Source organism: Marmota flaviventris, chromosome X, assembly GCF_047511675.1.
Source record: "Marmota flaviventris isolate mMarFla1 chromosome X, mMarFla1.hap1, whole genome shotgun sequence".
Lineage (NCBI taxonomy): Eukaryota > Metazoa > Chordata > Mammalia > Rodentia > Sciuridae > Marmota > Marmota flaviventris.
Window position 1 is genome coordinate 93,755,327 of NC_092518.1, and position 22,615 is coordinate 93,777,941.

The window sequence follows — 22,615 nt, forward strand, 5'->3', positions numbered from 1 at the left end:
GAAAAGGCCCAGTGGCCCGCGGCGGGACAGAACTTCCAATCACTCCTGCAAGGTAGGCGGGCCTGCGACCCACCGGCAGAAGAGGAGCAGCGGCCTGCTGAGAGGCAGAGCCGCCCCCTCCCCCTGCGCCGGCAAGGTAGAGGGAACTGTGACCACGCACAGAGCAGGCCCAGCGGCCTGCTGAGGGGCAGAGCCGCCCCCCACCCCCCTGCCAGGTAGGTGGAACTGTGACCACCAACAGAAAAGGCCCAGTGGCCCGCGGCGGGACAGAACTTCCAATCACTCCTGCAAGGTAGGCGGGCCTGCGACCCACCGGCAGAAGAGGAGCAGCCGCCTGCTGAGAGGCAGAGCCGCCCCCTCCCCCTGCGCCGGCAAGGTAGAGGGAACTGTGACCACCCACAGAACAGGCCCAGCGGCCTGCTGAGGGGCAGAGCCGCCCCCCACCCCCCGCGCCTGCCAGGTAGGCGGAACTGTGACCACCGACAGAAAAGTCCCAGTGGCCCGCGGAGGGGCAGAGCTTCCAATCACTCTTGCAAGGTAGGCGGGCCTGCGACCCACCGGCAGAAGAGGAGCAGCGGCCTGCTGAGAGGCAGAGCCGCCCCCTCCCCCCCGCGCCTGCAAGGTAGACGGAACTGTGACCACCATCAGAACAGGCCAGACCTGCAACCGAGAGACAGAACAGGCCCAGTGGCCTGAGGAAGGGTAGAGCCGCCCCCCCCCCCGCGCCTGCAAGGTAGGCGGACCTACGACCCACTGGCAGTACAGCCCCAGAGGCCTGCAGAGGGGCAGTGCCGCTGCCTGCGCCTGCAAAGTAGGCAGAACTGCGACCACCGACAGAACAAGCCTAGCGGCCCGCAGAGGGACAGAGCCGCCGCCCGTGCCTGCAAGGTCGGCGGACCTGCTACCGACCGGCAGAGCAGGCCCAGCGGCCTGCCGGCGTGGTAGGCACATTGCCCCAATTGGAGGAGGGGCAGAGCCGCTGCCCGCGCCTGCGAGGGAGACTTTGCAACTATACAAGACCAATATAAATATATAGGGGGAAAATTCAATAGCACAACAGTTTCACCAAGTAGAAAGGAACGCGAACAGTATGAAGAGACAAGGAAAGAAAGGACCACAAGCAATGCAGGTCAACTCAACGTTAGAAGAGGTAATAGCTGCAGCAGATGGAATGTCAGATAAAGAATTCAGGATATACATGCTTCAGATGATCTGGAGTCTCAAGGAAGACATCAGACAGCAAAATCAGACAATGAAAGATCACTTCAACAATGAATTACATAAACAAATCCAAGAAGCAAAAGATCAACTATACAGGGAAATAGAGGTTATAAAAAACAAACAAACAGAAATCCTAGAAATGCAGGAAGCAATAAACCAACTTAAAAACTCAATTGAGAATACTACCAGCAGAGTAGAACACTTAGAAGACAGAACATCAGACAATGAAGATAAAGTATTTCAACTTGAAAAGAACATAGACAGCTCAGCAAGACTGTTAAGAAACCATGAGCAGAACATCCAAGAAATATGGGATAACATCAAGAGACCAAATTTAAGAGTCATTGGGATACAGGAAGGGACAGAGTTTCAAACCAAAGGAATGAGCAATCTATTCAATGAAATAATACGAGAAAACTTCCCAGACTTGAAGAATGAGACAGAACCCCAAATCCTAGAAGCCTACAGGACGCCGAATCTGCAAAATCATAAGAGACCCACACCTAGACACATTATAATGAAGATGCCCAACATACAGAATAAGGAGAGAATTTTAAAAGCTACAAGAGAAAGGAAGCAGATCACATTTAGGGGTAAGCCAATCAGGATAACAGCTGATCTTTCAACACAGACTCTGAAAGCTAGAAGATCCTGGAATAACATATTTCAAACACTGAAAGAAAATGGGTTCCAACCAAGAATTGTGTTTCCAGCGAAATTAAGCTTCAGGATGGAAGATGAAATTAAAACCTTCCACGATAAACAATAGTTAAAAGAATTTGCAGCTAGAAAACCATCTCTTCAAAACATCCTTGGCAAAACATTACAGGAAGAGGAAATGGAAAATAACAATGAAAACCAACAGTGGGAGGTAGGACAGTAAAGGGGGGAAAATAATCAAAGAGGAAAACAAACCATGTTTAGTAACATAAATAAACAAATATGGCTGGAAGAACAACCCATATCTCAATAATAACCCTAAATGTTAATGGCTTAAACTCACCAATCAAGAGACACAGGCTAGTAGAATGGATCACAAAACAAGACCCAACAATATGCTGCCTACAGGAGACGCATTTGATAGGAAAAGACATACATAGGCTGAAGGTGAAAGGTTGGGAAAAATCATATCACTCATATGGACTTCGGAAACAAGCAGGAGTATCCATACTCATATCAAATAAAATAGATTTCAAGCCAAAGTTATCAAAAGGGATAAAGAGGGACACTACATACTGCTCAAGGGAACCATACACCAACAAGACATAACAATCATAAATATATATGCCCCAAACAATGGTGCAGCTATGTTCATCAAACAAACTCTTCTCAAGTTCAAGAGTCTAATAGACCACCATACAATAATCATGGGAGACTTCAACACACCTCTATCACCACTGGACAGATCTTCCAAACAAAAGTTGAATAAGGAAACTATAGAACTCAATAACACAATTAATAACCTAGACTTAATTGACATATACAGAATATACCACCCAACATCAAGCAGTTACACTTTTTTCTCAGCAGCACATGGATCCTTCTCAAAAATAGATCATATATTATGTCACAGGGAAACTCTTAGACAATATAAAGGAGTAGAGATAATACCATGCATCCTATCTGATCATAATGGAATGGAACTGAAAATCAACGATAAAAGAAGGAAGGAAAAAGAATACATCACTTGGAGAATGAACAATAGGTTACTGAATGATCAATGGGTTATAGAAGACATCAAGGAGGAAATTAAAAAATTCTTAGAGATTAATGAAAACACAGACACAACATATCGGAATCTATGGGACACATTGAAAGCAGTTCTAAGAGGAAAATTCATTGCTTGGAGTTCATTCCTTAAAAAAAGAAAAAACCAACAAATAAATGATCTCATACTTCATCTCAAAATCCTAGAAAAAGAAGAGCAAAACAACAGCAAAAGAAGTAGAAGGCAAGAAATTATTAAAATCAGAGCTGAAATTAATGAAATCGAAACAAAAGAAACAATTGAAAAAATTGACAAAACTAAAAGTTGGTTCTTTGAAAAAATAAACAAAATCGACAGACCCTTAGCCATGCTAGCGAAGAGAAGAAGAGAGAGAACTGAAATTACTAGCATACGGGATGAAAGAGGCAATATCACAACAGACACTTCAGAAATACAGAAGATAATCAAAAATTATTTTGAATCCTTATACTCCAATAAATTAGAAGATAGTGAAGGCATAGATAAATTTCTTAAGTCATATGATCTGCCCAGATTGAGTCAGGAGGATATAGACAACCTAAACAGACCAATATCAATTGAGGAAATAGAAGAAACCATCAAAAGACTACCAACTAAGAAAAGCCCAGGACCGGATGGGTATACAGCAGAGTTTTACAAAACCTTTAAAGAGGAACTAATACCAATACTTTTCAAGCTACTTCGGGAAATAGAAAAAGAGGGAGAACTTCCAAATTCATTCTACGAGGCCAACATCACCCTGATACCTAAACCAGACAAAGACACTTCAAAGAAAGAAAACTACAGACCAATATCTCTAATGAACCTAGATGCAAAAATCCTCAATAAAATTCTGGCCACTCGGATACAAAAACATATCAAAAAAATTGTGCACCATGATCAAGTAGGATTCATCCCTGGGATGCAAGTCTGGTTCAATATACGGAAATCAATAAATGTTATTCACCACATCAATAGACTTAAAAATAAGAACCATATGATCATCTCGATAGATGCGGAAAAAGTATTCGACAAAGTACAGCATCCCTTTATGTTCAAAACTCTAGAAAAACTAGGGATAACAGGAACATACCTCAATATTGTAAAAGCAATCTATGCTAAGCCTCAGGCTAGCATCATTCTGAATGGAGAAAAATTGAAGGCATTCCCTCTAAAATCTGGAACAAGACAGGGATGCCCTCTCTCACCACTTCTGTTCAACATAGTTCTCGAAACACTGGCCAGAGCAATTAGACAGACGAAAGAAATTAAAGGCATCAAAATAGGAAAAGAAGAACTTAAATTATCACTATTTGCAGATGACATGATTCTATACCTAGCAGACCCAAAAGGGTCTACAAAGAAACTATTAGAGCTAATAAATGAATTCAGCAAAGTGGCAGGATATAAAATCAACACACATAAATCAAAGGCATTCCTGTATATCAGCGACAAATCCTCTGAAATGGAAATGAGGACAACCACTCCATTCACAATATCTTCAAAAAAAAAATAAAATACTTGGGAATCAACCTAACAAAAGAGGTGAAAGACTTATACAATGAAAACTACAGAACCCTAAAGAGAGAAATAGAAGAAGATCTTAGAAGATGGAAAAATATACCCTGTTCATGGATAGGCAGAACTAACATCATCAAAATGGCGATATTACCAAAAGTTCTCTATAGGTTTAATGCAATGCCAATCAAAATCCCAACGGCATTTCTTGTAGAAATAGAGAAAGCAATCATGAAATTCATATGGAAAAATAAAAGACCCAGAATAGCAAAAACAATGCTAAGCAGGAAGTGTGAATCAGGCGGTATAGCGATACCAGACTTCAAACTATACTACAGAGCAATAGTAACAAAAACAGCATGGTACTGGTACCAAAACAGGCGGGTGGACCAATGGTACAGAATAGAGGACACAGAAACCAATCCACAAAACTACAACTACCTTATATTTGATAAAGGGGCTAAAAGCATGCAATGGAGGAAGGATAGCATCTTCAACAAATGGTGCTGGGAAAACTGGAAATCCATATGCAACAAAATGAAACTGAATCCCTTTCTCTCGCCATGCACAAAAGTTAATTCAAAATGGATCAAGGAGCTTGATATCAAATCAGAGACACGCCGTCTGATAGAAGAAAAAGTTGGCTACGATCTACAGTCGGTGGGGTTGGGCTCCAAATTCCTCAATAGGACACCCATAGCACAAAAGTTAATAACTAGAATCAACAAATGGGACTTACTCAAACTAAAAAGTTTTTTCTCAGCAAAAGATACAATAAGAGAGGTAAATAGAGAGCCTACATCCTGGGAACAAATCTTTACTCCTCACACTTCAGATAGAGCCCTAATATCCAGAGTATACAAAGAACTCAAAAAATTAGACAATAAGAGAACAAACAACCCAATCAACAAATGGGCCAAGGACCTGAACAGACACTTCTCAGAGGAGGACATACAATCAATCAACAAGTACATGAAAAAATGCTCACCATCTCTAGCAGTCAGAGAAATGCAAATCAAAACCACCCTAAGATACCATCTCACTCCAGTTAGATTGGCAGCCATTATGAAGTCAAACAACAACAAGTGCTGGCGAGGATGTGGGGAAAAGGGTACACTTGTACATTGCTGGTGGGACTGCAAATTGGTGCAGCCAATTTGGAAAGCAGTATGGAGATTTCTTGGAAAGCTGGGAATGGAGCCACCATTTGACCCAGCTATTCCCCTTCTGGGTCTATTCCCTAAAGACCTAAAAAGAGCATGCTACAGGGACACTGCTACATCGATGTTCATAGCAGCACAATTCACAATAGCTAGACTGTGGAACCAACCTAGATGCCCTTCAATGGATGAATGGATAAAAAAAATGTGGCATTTATACACAATGGAGTATTACTCTGCATTAAAAAATGACAAAATCATAGAATTTACAGGGAAATGGATGGCATTAGAGCAGATTATGCTAAGTGAAGCTAGCCAATCCCTAAAAAACAAATGCCAAATGTCTGCTTTGATATAAGGAGAGTAACTAAGAACAGAGTAGGGTCGAAGAGCATGAGAAGAAGATTAACATTAAACAGGGATGAGAGGTGGGAGGGAAAGGGAGAGAGAAGGGAAAATGCATGGAAATGGAAGGAGACCCTCAGAGTTATACAAAAGTACATACAAGAGGAAGTGAGGGGAAGGGGAAAAATAATACAAGGGGGACAAACCAATGTCAGTAGAGGGGGCAGAGAGAGAAGAGGGGAGGGGAGGGGAGGGGAGGGGGGATAGTAGAGGATAGGAAAGGCAGCAGAATACAACAGACACTAGTATGGCAATATGTAAATCAATGGATGTGCAACTGATGTGATTCTGCAATCTGTATATGGGGTAAAAATGGGAGCTCATAACCCACTTGAATCAAATTGTGAAATATGATATATCAAGAACTATGTAATGTTTTGAACAGCCAACAATAAAAAATTTAAAAAAATAAATAAATAAATAAATGATTCTGTTGAAAATCTCTCCAATATAGTAGACCTTGTAGAAGACAAAATTTCAGCTCTGGAAGACAAAGTGGCCAGCCTCAAGTTTTCAGAAAATATTAAACAATTAATGAATTAAGAGTTTGTTTTTTGAAAAGAATAAATAAAATTGGTAAACCATTAGCCAAACTAATCAAAAGACATGAAGACACAAATTAATAAAATTGGAGGCGAAAAAGGCAATATCACCGTAGATATTATAGAAGTCCAGAGAATCACTGGGGACTATTTTGAAAACTCATGCTCCAATAAATAGGATAATCTAGAAGAAATGTATACACTTCTAGACACATATGTCTTACCAAAATTGAAACAAAAAGATATAGAAAATTTAAAGAAACCAATATTAAGCAATGAGCCTGAAGGAATAATAAGAAGCCTTCCAAAAAAGAAAAGCCCAGGAACAAATGGATTGATTCTCAACTAAATTCTACCATTAGTTCCTTTTTTTCTTTTGGTACTAGGGATTGAACTCAGGGGCACTCAACCACTGAGCCACATCCCCAACCCTTTTCAGTTTTTATTTTGAGACAGGGTCTCACTAAGTCCTTAGGGCCTTACTATGTTTCTAAGGTTGGCTTCAAATTTGCAATCCTCTTGCCTGATCCTCCCAAATTGCTGGGATTACAGGCATATACCACCACACCTGCCTTCTATCATTGGTTATTAAGGAAGAACTAATGTCAATGCTCAAATAATTCCATTAAATAGAAAAGGGAAACACTACCAAATTCATTCTATGAAACGAATATCATCATTATACCTTAATCACAAGGATGCATCAAGCAAAGAAATATACACATTATCCTTGATGAACACACATGCAAAAGTCCTTAATAAGACATTAGCAGGTCACATTCAACAACATCTTAAGAAGATTGCATAACATTACCAAATTAGTCTCATTCCAGGGATGCAAGGATAGTTTAATATACACAAAACAATAAATAATTCACCACATAAATAAAATTAAGGACAAAAAATCACAGAATCATCTAAACAGATACTTAAAAAATCAACAAAATTTAGCAACCATTCATGACTAAACACAAGAAACTAGGGAATAAGGAACTTTATTCAACATTATAAGGGCTATATATGACACATTCAGAGCCAAAATCATAGTGAATGGGGAAAAATTGAAAGCATTTCCTCTAAAATCAGGAAGAATGAAAGGATGTCCATTCTCCCTACTCCTATTCAACATAGCTCTTGAAACTACAGCTAGAGCAATCAAACAAGGGAAGGAAATTAAATGGGCACAAACAGGAAAAGAAAAAGTTCAACTATCACTGTTTGCAGGTGATATAATCCTATACTTAAAAGACTCCAAATACTTCAACAAAATACTTCTAGAGCTAATAAACAAAGTCAACAAAGTAGCAATATACAAAATTAACATACAAATATTGAGAGCTTTTCTATACACCATAATGAATCTGCTAAAAATCAAGCAGAAAAAAGGCTCCATTTACACCTCAAAAAAGAACACACTTAGAATTAAATTCCAACCATGGAAGCAAAATGAAATACAATGAAAATTATAGAACACTGAAGAAATAAATTGAAGAAGACACTAGAAGATAGAAAAAGCTTCTATGTTTATGGATAGAGAGAATTAATATTGTTAAAATAGGCCTATTACTGAAAGCAACCCACAAATTCAGTGTAATCCCATAAAAATTCCAATGACATTCTTCACAGAACTAGAAAAATACAGTCCCAAAATTCATATGGAATAATAAAAGACCCAGAATAACCAAAGCAATTTTAAGCAAAAAGAGCAATGCTGAGCCCATTCTATACCCAAAGGACTTAAAAATAGCATACTACAGGGACACAGCCACATCAATGTTTGTAGCAGCACAATTCACAATAGCTAAACTGTGGAACCGACCTAGATGTCCTTCAGTAAATGAGTGAATAAAGAAAATGTGGCATATATACACAATGGAATTTTACTCAGCAATAAAAGAGAATAAAATCGTGGAATTTGCAGGTAAATGGATGGAGTTAGAGAAGATAATGCTAAGTGAAGTTAGCTAATCCCAAAAAAACAAATGCTGGATGTTTTCTCTGATATAAAGAGGCTGATTCATAGGGGGGTAGGGAGGGGGAGCATGGGAGGAATAGATGAATTCTAGATAGGCAGAGGGGTGGGAGGGGAAGGAAAGGGGCATAGGGTTAAAATGATGGTGGAATGTGATGGACATTATTATCCAAAGTACATGTGTGAAGACACAAATTTGTGTGAATATACATTGTATACAACCAAAGATATGAAAAATTGTGCTGTATATGTGTAATAAGAATTGTAATTCATTCTGCTCTCATATATATAATTTTTTAAAAAGTAAAAAAAAGAGCAATGCTGGAGTCATTTCAATACCTGATTTCAAATTATATTACAGAGCTAAAGCAACAAAAACAACCTGATACTGGCATAAAAACAGACATGAAGATGAATGGAATAAAAGACACAGAGACCAACCCACACAGATATCGTCATCTATCTGATCCTTGACAAAGTGTCCAAAACATAGGTTGGATAAAAGACAGCCTTTTCAATAAATGGTGCTGGGGAAACAGCGTATCTTATGTAAAAGAATGAAACTAGATCACTATCTCTCACCCTGCTCAAAAGTCAATCTCAAGATGAATCAAATACCCAGGAATTAGATCAGAAACACTGCAACTTCTAGAAGCAAATGCAGGGTCAACAATACACCACATAGATACAGACAACAACTTCCTCAATAGGATTACTAAAGCTTAGGGATTAGTGCCAAGATGAGATGGCATCAAACTTAAAAGATTCTGCTAGCAAATATACAACTGAGAGCATGAAGAAAGAGCCCACAGACTGCGAGAAATTCTTGGCCAGCTACTCTTCAGATAGAAAGTTAATGTCCAAAATATATAAAGAACAAAAAACTAACCAAAAAAGGGAACAAATAATTCAATAAATAAATGGACAAATGATATAAACAAACACTTCTCAAAAGAAAAAATACAAATGGCCAACAAATATAATACAAAAGTTTCAACATCTTTAACTATCAGGGAAATGCAAATCAAAATGATACTGAGATTTCAGGTCACTTCAGTTAGAATCGTAAATCTAGGAAAAAATAATAATAAATGCTGGAGAGGATATGAGGAAAACCAGAACAGTGTCTGTGGGATTATATATTAATACAAACATTTTGGAAATCAGTATAGTATTTATTCCTCAAAAGACTAGGAATGGAAACTCCATATGACCCAGCTATCCCAGTCCATGGAATTTATCCAAAATAATTAAAATTAGCATGCTATAATAATACGCCCATACACATGTTTATTGCAGTGTCAGTCACAATAGCCAAGATAATGGAGCAGGCTAGAGGTTCATCAATGGATGAATGGAGAAAGAAATGTAGTATCTATAAACAGTGGTGTTTTATTCAGTCACAAAGAACAAAATTATGTCATTTTCAGGAAAACAGATCAATGTCAAGAGCATTATAGTAAGTGCAATAAGTCTGTTTTTCACATATTTGGAAGATGGAGGGGGGAAAAGGGGGAAAATGGGGAAGATCTCAGAAAATGGAAAGAAGAGATCCTGGTAGAATAGAGGACAGGGACCAAGGGGAGGGAAGAGAGGAGAGAATGGAAAGGTCCTTGGAATGAAATTGACCTAATTGTGCTATGTACATGCATGAATGTGTGACAATATGTCCCACTATTATGTATAATTACAATGCACCAATCAGAACTAAATTTAAAAAGGATTTAACCAGATGAGCTTACAGCAAATTGGGAATGACAGAATAGAGGACTAGTGAACTAAAAGATATTGAGTAGAAAACTCCATATTAAACCCTTTAGAGAGAAATATATATAGAAAATAGGGTATTAGAGATGATTAAAGACTTTACATACATATAATCAGAGTAGAAGTTGATATCCATGAGCAGAAGCAATATATGAATACTGGCTCAATATTTTCCAAACTTAATGAAAGACATAAAACCAAAGACAAGAAGCCCTATGAAACCCAAGCAGAATAAACCCAAATCAACTACACCAAGATACACCAGAATCAAACTTTTAAAAATGTTTAATTCATTCTAATTATTTATACATGGCAGAAGAATGCACTTTAACACATCATACATAAATGGAGTATAACTTCTCATTCTTCCGGGTGTACTTGATACAGAATCACACCAGTCATGTAGTCATACATGTGCATATGATAATGTCTGTTTCATTTTACTGTCCTTCTTCCCCTAAAACTCCCTCCCCTCCCTTCACTCCCCTCTGCCTAATCCAAAGTATTGACTCTATTCTTACCTAGCCCCTCTCCTATCGTGAATTAGCATCCTCATATCAGAGAAAACATTCGTCCTTTGGTTTTTTGGGATTGACTTATTTCACTTAGCATGATATCCTCCAGCTTTATCCATTCACTGGCAGATGCCATGATTTCATTATTTTTACGGCTAATATTCCACTGTGTATATATACCCCATTTTCTTTATCCATTCATCTGTTTAAAGACACCTAGATTGGTTCCATAGTTTAGCTACTGTGAATTGAGCTGCTACGGACATTGATGTAGCTGTGTCACTGTATCATGCGGATTTTAAATGCTTCAGGTATAAACCAAGGAGTGGGATAGATGGGTCAGATGGCGGTTCCATTTGTAATTTTCTGAGAAATTGTGAAGTGTCTGTTCAGTTCCTTAATACTTTTTTTTGATTGGTTATTTTTTTTTTTTGGTGTTGTTTTTTGAATTCTTTATATATCCTGGATATTAATGCTCTATCGGAGGTGCATGTGGTAAGACTTTCTCCCATTCTATAGGCTCTCTCTTCATGTTATTGATTGTTTCCTTTGCTGAGAAGAAGCTTTTTAGTTTGAATCCATCGCATTTATTGATTATTGATTTTACTTCTTGTGCCTTAGGAATCTTGTTAAGGAAGTCAGATCCTAAGCTGACATGGTGACGATTTGGGACTACTTCTTCTTCTGTTAAGCGCAGGTTCTCTGTTCTAGTGCCTAAGTCTTTTATACACTTTGAATTCAGTTTCATGAATGGTGAGAAATAGGGTTTAATTTCATTTTGTAGCATATGGACTTCCAATTTCAACACCCAAAAATTAAACACATTCCTATATATCAGTGATGAATCTACTGAAAGAGAAATTAGGAAAATTACCCCCCTTCACAATAACCTCAAAAAAATAAATGAAGTACTTGGGAATTAGTCTAACAAAAGAGGTGAAAGAGCTCTACTACAAAACATTAGAGAAAAAAATTGAAGAAGAACTTAGAAGATGGCAAGACCTCCCATGTTCCTGGATAGGCAGAATTAATATAGTCAAAATGGCCACTCTACCAAAAACGTTATATAGATTTAATGCAATTCCTATTAAAATCCAAATAAAATTTTTCATAGAACTAGAAAAAACAATCATGAAATTCATTTGGAAAAATAAGAGACCCAAAATAGCCAAAGCAATCCGTAGCAAGAAGAGTGAAGCAGGAGGCATCACAATACCAGAACTTAAATTATACTACAAAGCTGTAGTAACAAAACAGTATTGGTATGTGATGGTACCATGGTATTGGTACCAAAATAGACACATAAACCAATGGTACAAAATAGAAGACCCAGAGACAAACCCACATAAATACAGTTATCTCATACTAGAAAAAGGCTACAAAAACATTCACTGGAGAAAAGATAGCTTATTCAACAAAATTTTTGAATATTAAAAAGAAAATATGAAAAGTAGCTAGAGGGGTGAAAAACATATTACCTCCAAAAGAGCAATTATATGTTCTTTATTTCTGAACAAAAGTGGTATAGACAAAAGACAATAGAATGACACCACTAAAGTGCTGAAAGAAAAAAAACCTGACAAACATAAAATTCATTACCTAGGGAAAAAAAATCCTTAACAAAAAGATGAAAAAGGCCCTACAAAAATGGTGAAATAGTTCCAAAGTTCCAATACACAGAAACATGAAAAATCAAGGAAAAACTGTTTGAATCAAATTTGTCAGAACTATGGAAAAAATAGGTTTATAGAAACCAAATGAAAGTTGGATCAAGAAAAATGCAACTTAAAATGGCAGGAATGCTTTGTGAAATTTTTATTTACCCTGGTCCTACCCCTTTCCTGTCTTGAAAGATGTCTATTTTTTTTTTTTTTTTTTTGGTTCTAAGGATTGAACCCAGGGGTGCTTTACCACTGAGCCACATGCCAGCCCTATTTTGTATTTTATTTAGAGACAGGGTCTCACTGAGTTGCTTAGTGCCTCGTTTTTCTTTTTTTTTTTTTTTTTTTGTTTTCTTTTTTTTTTTTTTTTGCTGAGGCTGACTTTGAATTCACAATCCTCCTGCCTGGGCCTCCCAAACCAGTGGGATTACTTATGTGTGCCACCGCGCCCAGCACCCCCCCCCCCTTTTTAATGTTTTTTTTTTAGAGATAGGATGTCACAGAGTTGCTTAGGGCCTCACTAAATTGCTGAGGCTGGCCCTGAAGTCATAAGCCTCCTGCTTCAGCCTGCAGAACCACTGGGATTACAGGCATGCACTGTCATGCCTGGCTTGACAGATATCTTGAAACAGCTGCCCACACAGGTTCCCAGGGTAAAATACAAGTCTCTGATACCAGAAGGAGCAGAACAGAATTAATTTTCAAAGATTTGTGTTTGTTTTAATGTGTCTGGAGACTACCTGAAGAAAGGATGCAAGGAATTTTTCTTTATTTCACATAAATGGGAATTCACAGAGTAGAAAAGAGGTTACTTGAAGATTACTTAAGGACTTTGTAAGGAAGAAACAGCATGCTCTGCCTGAGGCAAAAGGTTATGGTTTAGGCTATGATACTACATTGAAAGCCTAGAAGGAAAAACTTAGTAGAGAATTTCTTTGAGAAAGTAGGATATTCAAAAAGGTCAATTCATCAAAAAGATATAATAAGTATAAACACACATATGAAACAAAAGAGTCCCAAAATATATAAAGCAACTATTATTTGAATTAAAAGGAAAAGAATCAGAGAATTCCATATCCAAATTTTAATAATGGATAGAATATGCAGACTGAATATTAATATAAAAATAGAGGATTATAATGATACTATAAAACAAAATAACCAAAAGTTGGAGACTTCAATACCCCAATTTTAATAATGAATAGAACATGTAATAAGCAATAAGGAAAAATAATAGCAATAAGAAAATAAATGATTATAGCAATATTATAAAACAACTAGACCTATCAGACCTAATAGCACTCCACTAACCAACAGCAAAGTAGATATTCATCTCAAGTGTACAAAAAACATTCTCTAAAATAGATGATAAAGCCATAAAATCAGTCTTAATAAAATTAAAATGATTTGTATAGAAAGTGTCTTCTCTGCTTAACATATAACAAAACTAGAAATCAATAAGAGAAGGGAAACTGAAAAATATACAAATATGTGGAAATTAAATAGCATGCTTTTAAACAACAAAGAGATCAAAGAATAATTCACAAGGGAAATTAGAATATACTTAAGAGATTTTTTTCATCACAACATGCTAACACGTATGGGATATAATGAAAGTAGTTTTTTTTTTTTTTAGAGAGAGAGAGAGAGAGAATTTTTTTAATATTTATTTTTTATTTTTCGGCGGACACAACATCTTTGTTTGTATGTGGTGCTGAGGATCGAACCCAGGCTGCATGCATGCCAGGCGAGCGTGCTACCACTTGAGCCACATCCCCAGCCCCAAAAGTAGTTTTCAAAGAGAAATTTACTGCAGTAAATGCCTACATTAAATAGAAGATATGAAATCAATAACATGACTTTACACCTTAAGAAATTATAAAAAAGAAGAGCAAAATAAACAAGAACCAATAAAGATTAGCGTGCAGGTAGATGACATAGAGAATAAAAGCAATTGAGACCATCAATTAAATCAAAAATTGATTTTTAAAAATTTTTAATTTGTTATATATGACAACAGAATGCATTGCAATTCATATTACACATATAAAGCACATTTTTTCATATTTCTGGTTGTACCCAAAGTAGAGTCACATCCTTCGTGTCTTCATACATGTACTTAGGATAATAATGTCATCTCATTCCACCATCTTTTTTACACCCTTTGCCCCCTCTCTTTCCCTCCTTCCCCTTTGCCCTATCTAGAGTTCATTTAATCCTCCCATCCCCCCACCACAGCATATTATGAATCAGCATCCTTAAATCAGAGAAATCATTCAACATCAAAAAGCTGATTTTTAAATGATTAATAAAATTGGCAAATCTTTACCAAGATTGACCAAAAAAACAGAAAATGCAAAGAGTTGAAATCAGAAATGAAAGTGGGGACACAACAACTGATCTTACTGAAATAAAAAGGAGAATAAGAAAATACTACGGATAATTGTAGACCAACAAATTAAGTAATCTAGGCAAAACAGACAAATTTTTAGAAACCAAAATTACTAAAACAAAGTCAAAAAAATAGAAAATATGAAAAGACCCCCAAAATGTTAGAAGTTTAATCAGTAATTGAAAACTTTTTTTTTTAAGCAGGAAGCAGGTTTATTTATTGGCCGCAGCCAGGTTTTCAGAAGGGGGGCTCTTGCCCCAGTCCATCAAACTCTCTGAACCCCAAGTTTAGAAAATTTGAGAAACTTTACACCCACTGTGTAGGGGAGGGGCTCAGAGGCTCACTATCTGCAAAAGTCCACCCAAAAGCAACTTTTTCCAGAACAGTGGAACCCAGGCCTGGATACAAAATCAAGGACACTCTCTGCAAAAATCAAAGTCCTGGACAGGGAGAGTTCTCCCCTTTCCTCCTGCCTGGTAGCTCTGCAGGCCCTGACTATTGTCTATTGAAATGTAAATGCCTTTGTGAGGGCCTTGGGTTACTTGCTTTTTAAATTTTAATTTATTTATTTGTTCTAATCTGTTATACATGACAGCAGAATGCTCTTTGATTCATTATACACAGATGTAGCACAATCTTTGACTTCTCTGGTTGTACCCAAAGTAGGGTCCCACCATTTGTGCAATCACTCTTGTACTCAGGGTAATGATGTCTCATTTCACCATCTTTCTTACCCCCATGACCCATCCCCCTTCCCTTTGCCCCATCCAAAGTTTCTACACTCATCCCATGTCCCCTCCCCCATTATGGATTAGCATCCACTTCTCAGAGAAAATATTCAGCCTTTGTTTTTTGGGGATTGGCTTATTTTGCTTATAATGATATTCTCTAACTCCATCCATTTACCTGCAAATGCCATAATTTAATTCTCTTTTATTGCTGAGTAATATTCCACTGTGTATATATACCACATTTTCTTTATCCACTCATCTATTGAAGGGCGTCTAGGTTGGTTCCACAGTTTAGCTATTGTGAATTTAGCTGCTATGAACATTGATGTGGCTGCATTACTGTAGTATGCTGTTTTTAATTCCTTTTGGTATAGATCAAGTAGTGAGATGGCTGGGTCAAATGTTGGTTCCATTCCAAGTTTTCTAAGCAATCTCCATACTGCTTTCCAGATTGGCTGCACCAATTTGCAGTTCCATCAGCAATGTGTGAGTGTGCCTCTTCCCCCATATCCTCGTCAACACTTATTGTTGTTTGTATTCTTGATAACTGCCGTTCTGACTGGTGTGAGATGAAATCTTAGAGTAGTTTTGATTTGCATTTCTCTAATTACTAGAGAAGTTTAACATTTTTTCATATATTTGTTCATATATTTGTTTTCATATATTTGTTTTTCATATATTTGTATATCTTCTTCTGAGAATTGTATGTTCAGCTCCTTAGCCCATGTATTAATTGGGCTGTTTCTTTTTTTGGTGTTAAGTTTTTTGAGTTCTTTATATATCTTGGAGATTAGTGCTCTGACGTGCATGTGATGAAAATTTGCTCCCAAAAAGTAGGCTCTCTGTTCACTTCATTTATTGTTTCTTTTGTTGAGAAGCTTTTTAGTTTGAAAAGCTAATAAATAAATGGGATGGTCCATTTATTGATTCTTGATTTTATTTCTTGTGCTTTAGGAGTCTTGCTAAGGAAGTTGCGGCTGAAAACTTCTCAATAATGAAAGTCCTTGACAAGATGGCTTCACTAGTAAAGTCTATTAGAAATACTTTAAAATGATTAATGCCAAGTTTTCACAAACTCTCCCACAATATTGAAGAACTAGGGACATCTCCTAACTCATTCAGTGAGGCTATTATGACCCTGATGCCAACACCAAATACATCACAATAAAAGAAAACTATATACTATACTCCAAAGAATTGAAAAATAGTACTAAGCAAATACATGTACAGGCGTGTTTCACCGAAGCACTATTCACAGTTGCTGAAATGTGGGAGCAACCCAAATGTTCATTAACAAATGAAGGGATAAATAAAATGCTATATGTCTATACAAAAATATTATTTTTAAAAAATAAATGAAGTACTGACTCTGCTACAATGTTGGCAAACCTTGAAAAGATTATATTAAGTGAAAGAAACCAGACGTAAAAGGTTATATATTGTATGATTCACTTACATTGAATTTCAAACATAGGCAAATTCATAAAGACAGAAAGTAGATTGCTGGTTACTTGGGGCTGGAAGAAGTAGGAAATTAGGAACTGTTTTAATAGAACAGGGTTTCTTTTGGGGGGTTGTTTTGGAATTAGAGTGGTTTATTGCATATCATTGTGAATATACTAAAGGCCATTGTGAATATAGTAAAGTCCACTAAATAGATCATTTTAAAATGGGTTAATTTTATGTTATGTGATTTTACCTCAATTAAAAAATGTGAGCTGGGGTTGTGGCTTAATGGTCAAGCACTTGCCTAGTATGTGTGAAGTACTGGGTTCAATCCTCAGCACTACAGAAAAATAAATAAAATACAGGTATTACATCTACAACTAAAAAAAATTTTTTAACGTTTTGAGGCAGATAAAAGCTGTTTTTTTAATCAGTAGACACACACCACAAGAATATGAAAGGAGCTGATACTTCAGGATGAAAGAAAGTGATCACAGATGTTTGAAACTGCAGGAAGAACAATGAGCATATTTGTTTAAAAATAATAATAAGGTCCTCAATGTTTTGTTTGTTTCTGTTATTGTAGTAAAATACACATAGCATAAAATTTACCTTCTGTAGAGTTTTAAACATATATCAAAATACTATATATAAAAATTGCACAAAGTTGAGAGGCCAGTAAATGGGACAGAATTTTTATATAGTTGTTACATGTTTGGGAAATAGTAAAACTACTAATTTAAGGTGCACTTGAACAATTAAGGATGTCTTTCATAAACTTTTTTTTAGTTTTTGATGGGCATAATATCTTTATTTTATTTATCTATTTTTATTTGGTGCTAAGGATGAAACCCAGTGACTCACTCCTACTAGGTAAGCATTCTACCACTAAGCTACAACTCCAGCTCCTCATAATCTCTAAGATAACTAAAAAAGGAACTATAAAATGATGTATGATCAAAAATGTAATTGAGGAAGAAATAATGTATTAAAAAATCTTGAATAACAGCACAGAAGTCAAGAAAGGAAAAACAAAGAATGGACAGGACAAGCAAAGAGCAAGGAGTAAGATGGTATCTATAAAACCATGTATATTCAATAATTACATGTTCATGGGCTAAACACTCTAATTAAAAATACAAAATTTGCCAGACTGCTTTTTATTCTATACAAAAAATGCACCTGTGTGTTGAATAAAAGAGATTACATTAAATAAAAGACACAAAAAAGTAGAAAGTTAGATGAGAATACATACCATATAAACACTAGAAAACTGATTCAGTTATAGCTGTTGAGGTCATCAGAACACTAATACTGACACCTAACAAGAAAAAGAAACTGACAAGAAAAGAAAATTGGCAGGGTGTGGCAGCTCACGCCTGTAATCCCAGTGGCACCAGAGGCTGAGGCAGGAAAATTTCAAGTTCAAAGCCAGCCTCAGCAATTTAATGAGACTCTGAGCAACTCAGAAAGACCCTGTCTCAAAATAATAAAAAGGGGCTGGGGAAAACAAAGGGAGGTTGCTAGGGATGTGACACAATGGTTAAGCAACCTTTAGTTCAATCCCCGGTACCAAAAACAGAAAAAGAAAATTGCAGGCTAATATATGTGTCATAACAATAGATGCAAAAAATACTCAACAACATATTGGCAAGATGAATCCAATAATATATAAAATTAATCATGACTCAGTGAGTTTTATCTCGTAATACAACCTTGATTTAACATTTGAAAGTCAACCAATGTATTTTGATGCAGAAATTTGATAAAATTCAACATCTGTTTTTGATTTTTTTAAAAAAACATACCAATCTAGAAATAGAAAGGCATTCTCTAATCTAATAAGTGATGCTTTAAAAAGCAAACATCACATTTAATAATGAAATAGTGAACTTTTCCTCTGAGATCAGAATCAAAACAAACATAACTGCTATCACCACTTCTATTCAGAAGTGTAGTGGAAACCCTAGTTAGTGCAATAAGGCAAGGAAATAAATTTTAAAATATAAAGGAAGAGGTAAACTATATTTACAGATAACATGATTATGTGTACAGGCTATCCAGAAGTTTCTACAAATTATTAGAAATATTTAAATGGGTTTAACAGAGATTGGATAAAGCCAAACATACAAGATACAATTATGTATCTTTATAAATAACAGCAGTCGGGAAAAAAATGAAGACAAGATCATTTAGAATAGCCAAAAGTAATGTGTAGAAAAAATAACCAAAAATATGAGCTGCCTCCAAAACTGTAATGGAAATTGTTTAATACTTCTCCTATGAAGCACTGTTCAGAGAAATATAAAGCCTAAATGAATGAAGAGATACATCATGAATTTGGAAAGTTGATATTAAGATTGCAATTATATACAAATTGATCTAAGATTCAATGCAATCACCACCAAAAATCCCAGAAGGGTATCTTCATGTGGAAATTGAAAAATTCAATCTTAAATCAGGTGTGGTGGAATATGCCTGTCACTCCAGGTACTTGGAATGCTGAAGCCAGAGATGCAAAATGTTAAAGCCAGCCTGGGCAACTTAGCAAGACCCTGCTTCAAAATAAAAATTTTTAAAAGAGCTGGGGGTGTAGCTCTGTGGTAGAACATTTGTCTAGCATGTGCAAGGGTCTGGGTTCAATCCTGAGTACCTCAATGAATGAACAAATGAACGAACTGCAAAAGACCTGAAATAGTCAAGACAATATTGAAAAAAAAAGCACAAAGTTGGCAGAAGACATTTTCAGTTTTTATGACCTCTTCAAAAGTTTGATGGTAATACACAAACAGATAAATTAGTGGAATAAAATAAAGAGTTGTGAAATATGCAAATAATCCCTTGAGTTACAAAAAGAAGCCTCTGCTGCTGTTTACTAAGGGAAAGGATGGTCTTTTCAATAAATGGTTCTGTATTATTTGATCTATGCTTCATACCACACACACACAAAATGTATTCGAGATAGATTATGGTATAACATTGAAGATAAAATAATAGAGCACAGGAGAATCTCTTAGGAGGCAAAGTTTTCTTAATCAGGACACAAAAACCCACTAATTTTTATATGAAAAACTGGCAAATTATACTTTGTAACATTTCTGTTCATCAAAAGGTATCATTAAAGTAAGAAAAATGAAAAGCATAAATTTGGGAAAGACAGTCACAATACTTACATCCAGAATATGCAATGTCTGACAAATCAACTTTTAAAAAGACAGAATACCTATTTAATAAAATTAGTATAAGCTGGGTCCAGTGGTGCATGCCTGTTAATCCTAGTGGCTTAGGGAGGCTGAGGCAGGCGGATAGAAAGTTCAAAGCCAATCTCAGCAACTTAGTGAGGCCCTGTCTCCACATAAAAAAATTTAAAATGGCTGGGGATGTGGCTCAGTTATTAAGCACCCCTGGGTTTAATCCTCAGTACAAAAAAAATGAATAGAACTCAAAAACAGACCTTTTGCTATAGAGGATACACAAATAGTCAGTAAGTATATTATGAGGAGCTCAACTTAATAGCTACCAAGACATAAATTCTAACCATTATGTAATACCAGTACACATCTACCAAAATAATTAAAACTAAAAAAAAATGATAATACCAAGTGTGGACAAGAAGAGAGAATAACTGAAATTTTTTATAGGTTATCAAAGATGTCAATTGAAAAACCATCTGCCAGAATCTAGAAAAAGTTGATCATATGTGTACCCTATAATGTAGTAGTTCCACTCCAATGTATACATACAAATGAAATGAGTTATTTTGTCCACTTTAGAACATAGAGAAGAATAGTAGCCAGGCATGGTGGCACACAACTGTAATCCTAGGGGCTTGGGAGGCTGAGGTAGAAGGATTGTGAGTTCAAAGCCAGCCTCAGCAAAAATAAGGTGCTAAGCAACTCAGTGAGACCCTTCCTCTAAATAAAATACAAAATAGGGCTGGAGATGTGGCTCAGTGGTCAATTGCCCCTGAGTTCAATACCAAAAAAAAAACCATATACAAGAATATTTGTAATATCTTTATCTATAATAACCCCGAAGTGTAAATAACACGAAGGCCAATCAATGGAAAAATGGTCAAATAAAGCGTTGTATATTTATATGAATACATATCTCACAGTGATGAAAAAGAATTAACTATGTAACAACATGGATGGATCTTACATTAATGTTGAATGGAAAAAGCCAGATGTTTTTCAAGACCTCTTGTACAACACGGTGACATTAGTTAATAATGTCTTGTATATTTCAAAATCTTTAAAAGAATAGACTGGAGTTGTGGTTCAGTGGCAGAGTGCTTGCCTCACACATGTGAGGCACTGGGTTCAATCTTCATCAATTAATCCATCACTTAAACATAATGACCATTATACTACACCTAAAATACCCATCACTTTTACAAAAGAAATGTCTCCAGGCCAAAAACTATAAAATAAAAAAAAAATCTCCAGCTATATGCAACTTATGAAAGATAGTATAGTACAACAATATAGATACTCAAAAAGATTGAATATTATATGATAGAAAAAGTTAATTCAGGCAATACTAACTAAAATAATGTTGTTAAATTTATGCTAATGTCAGAAAACGTATACTTACAGGTAAGAGAGAAAAACTGAGTTGCCACATTAAGTTCATAACATTTTCTTTCTCTTTTGAGAGGTGAAGAGGTCATTTACTGTGTTGTTTTGTTTTATTCTGACTGAGTTCATAGAAGCAAGAAAAAGTGTGAGCCTAGATGGGAGAGAGAAGACAAGAAAAAAATAGGTGTTTAGAATGAAGAAGACTTCAGAGGTAGAGCCAAGTAAGATAAGGAAACTTGAAGAATGTAGTTTCTCATCTTCTTAATTGAACATACGTCTCTACTGGAACCTTTCATTATGATGTCTTGACAATCATAATCATACATTTCTAAGAAATTTGTGGACTAGATGAGCCAGAGTCTTAGTGGGACTTCCCAAATCCTGAGCATTCAACCGATAGAGCCTTATTATATGTTTTGCTTCTGAAAATAATTACTTGAACAAAAAGTTTCCAACAGGGAATTGAAAGAATTGTTCTTCCTTGAAGATAAGACTTGTGAATGCCCCATAGAGGAGGCAATTGAAATGTAATGAGGTGAAAATGGATTATGCTCTCACTTTTATGACACAGGAAGAAAAAGTTCTCTTTATAGGAAATTAATTCACACTTTCACATCCTTCAGAATGGATTCAGAATGGAGATATAGGCAAGCTAAAAGTAGGAAGAAATTTTATTTGGTCACTCAGTTTTAACCACTTAGTCTTTGTATAAGGTTTTTTTCCTGTGTGTCTGTGGTTTGGGTAAGAGTTTAGTATGTGAAAAACACATAATGTTTTCCCCAGCAACTTAAAATCAAGTCCAAAATGTCAGCACATCAAAAAATAGAAGGCAGACTATAATAATTTCTTTTTAGATAAGTTTTATTATGTATATTCAAGATATGCAACATATTATTATGAGATATGTATGTAGTATAATAGTTACTATAGTGAATCAAATTAGCATATTCATCATCACACATGGTTGCCCATCCCCCTC